At 41.8% G+C, this 2,758-nt stretch overlaps 1 pseudogene; it reads right to left on the bottom strand.

Annotated features, from left to right (window-relative positions):
• Nucleotides 1-233: 233 nt before the first annotated feature.
• Nucleotides 234-1,295, bottom strand: LOC118758288 (small ribosomal subunit protein eS1-like; annotated as a pseudogene).
• Nucleotides 1,296-2,758: the final 1,463 nt, after the last annotated feature.

Genomic DNA, 2,758 nt, shown 5'->3' with positions numbered 1-2,758 from the left:
GCATTGGCACGCAGTGTCTGCTGAGAATCTTCTTGCTGAATCCTCATGTGGCAGAAGGTGGCAGGGCAAAAAGGGGCTGATGTTAGTCTCCTCCAGTCTCTCTATAAAGCACAAATCATTTACTGAAGCAGAATGAAGTCCTCATGTCTGATCCTGTTCCCCAATATTAATGCCAAATGGCCTTACTTTTTCATGAACGGGACTTTTTGTTTGTCACTGTTGAAATCTAAATTTTAAACAGATTCTTGAGCTGGTGGTTCATGCCCTTCAGCTGGTTCAACCTTAGCACCTATCGCAGCCTCAGTGGCTTTCCCAGAGCTAATACCTTCACATGAAGCTCCGTGGGCTTTCTTGACTCAAACCTGGGCTTCTTTAGTATTTTCGTTTTTCTAATGAAGACATTATGGAGAGGATCAATAGAGTAGCAAGGGTTTTCTCTGTCTTTCCCAAGGTTGTCTGGAATTAGCTTACCAGCTACTTCTTTCATGTCATGTTTGCACCACCCAGCTATGATTTCCCCTGTCTTCTCCTGGATTTGGTTGATTTATTGGTGCTGACATAGAAACACTTCTTTATCTAATTACTGTGTTTTTAGTTAAACCAACACAGAACAGATGAAGCCAATAAGCGTTGGTAGACTTAACATACATCAACCTTTGATCATGAGCTTCTGACCATGGAGCACATTTTCTCATTAGGTAGTTTTTGCCCTAAACATCCTCAGTAATGGACCTTAATTTTCTAAACAAAAACTTTGTCATTCTGTAGATCAGCAAGACTCAATTCAGAAATATGACTCTTGGGATCATCAGCTGCGATTGTGATTCCTTAAGTCTTTTTGACTAGTGTCTCTCAATACTTATGTTGAGTACATCGATGCTTTTATAACAATCTTTCTTAGAAAATGACTCAGGGACTGGTGCTATGGCATAGTGAGTTGAGCTTCCATTTGCAGGGCCAGCATCCCATAAGGGCATTGGTTTGAGTCCCAGCTGCTTTGCTGGTCTAGCTCTCTGCTAATGTGCCTGGCAGAGCAGTGAAGGATAGCCTGAGTTCTTGGGAACCCAGAGGAAGCTTCTGACAGGCCTAGCTTTGGCTGTTATATTTGGGGAGTAAACCAGTGGATGGAAGGTTCCTCTTGTTCTCTCCTTCTGTCTGTAACTTTGTCTTTCAAATAAAAATAAATCCTAAAAAAAAAAAAAAAAAAAAAAAGAAAAAGAAAATGGGTCAACCACTTCCTTCTTGACTCCATTTTTGCAACCTTTTGTAAGGTGCTTGTTCATAATAATTACCATAGTGCTGCTCAGAGAGCCAAAAGGGTAGAAGCATCACTTGTGTGGGAACTTAGGCACACAGGATGGGCCAAGGCCTCACTTCTTAACAAGTCCACAACGGGGACTGAGCACCAAAACACAAATCCTGGGGGTCTTCCAGATCATAGCAGGTGGGCTTCAGAGTGATATTGACTAACAACTCAGACAGATTTGATTTGAATCCTGGATCTCTTATTTAGTATCTTTGTGACATTGGCCAAGTTATTCACCTTCTTTGAGCGATACAAATTTCATAGCAATTCCAAACTGGGCTTGTAAATTGCCTAGCACTTTGTGAATGGGAGTTGCTGTTTATATTTTAGCCCATTGTCTGATTCACTTCTCACCACAAAGCTTGGAGACTTTTTGGACTATTTTTTGTTCTGTCTTGAATACATTTAGAAGTGTTTCTTGTTGGCTTGTCCTCTCCCCACCCACTAAAAGAGGATGATAGGAGAGCAGTGAAGGAAGGAGGAAAGCAAACAGATTTGTGCTAGAAATGTGTTTTCAGGCCCATTATCAATCTGATAGCCAATAGTTAATTCAACTTGTTCATCCAACTTGCCACAACATTTACATGGAAAAGGGGTTCTTGGGGCTGGCACTGCATCACAGTGAGTGAAATTGTTACCTACAATGCCAGTATTCCATATCTAAATACTGGTTTGAGTACCAGCCTCTCTGTTTCCAATCCAGGTCCCTGCTGATGCACCCAGGGAAGGCAGTAGAAGATGACCCAAGTGCTTGGATCTCTGCCACTCATGTGGGCAGATCTGAGTGGAATTCTGGTTTCCTTGTTTTGATCTGGACAAACTGTTGTCATTGCCGCCATTTGGGAATGTGTCCCTCTCCCTTCCTATATCCCTCCCTCATCACTCTACATTTCAAATACATTAATTAATCTGTAAAAAGAAGCTCTATGGATCAAGGAGTTCGGCATTCATGATAAGTGGTGATATCATTCACCTGAGTTAGCTCAGCCACACTAAGCCACCTGGGGTGTGTTCTGTCCAGGCCAGGCCCAAAGCACTGAGCACCACAGTGAGCTCCTTCTCCCAAGGATGCTGCCGTCTGGTTTCATGAAAAGCAAGCAGCTTGAAAACAGCACCTGACCAGAAGCGGTCCTGTAACCAACAATGATGGCTTTGAAGGAAGAAATTGAATCTGCTTAGAAAATGTATCAGTCACTTGAGCTGTGGTTATGCAACAAGGTGGAGGAATCCACCATGGTGGGAGGGTTTGGGGAGGGGTGGGGAGAACCCAAGCATCTATGGAAATGTGTCACATAATACAATGTAATTAATGAAGTTAAATAATAAATAATTAAAAAAAAAAGAAAGAAAATGTATCAGTCAACACTTTCATTAACAGACACTTGATAGTAACACATACTGCATTCTATCATGTGGTGTAGATAATAAAGAAGATAAACAGTTTTTCCAAGG

Source organism: Ochotona princeps, chromosome 1 (assembly GCF_030435755.1).
Source record: "Ochotona princeps isolate mOchPri1 chromosome 1, mOchPri1.hap1, whole genome shotgun sequence".
Lineage (NCBI taxonomy): Eukaryota > Metazoa > Chordata > Mammalia > Lagomorpha > Ochotonidae > Ochotona > Ochotona princeps.
This window is presented reverse-complemented; position numbering and strand designations above follow the sequence as displayed.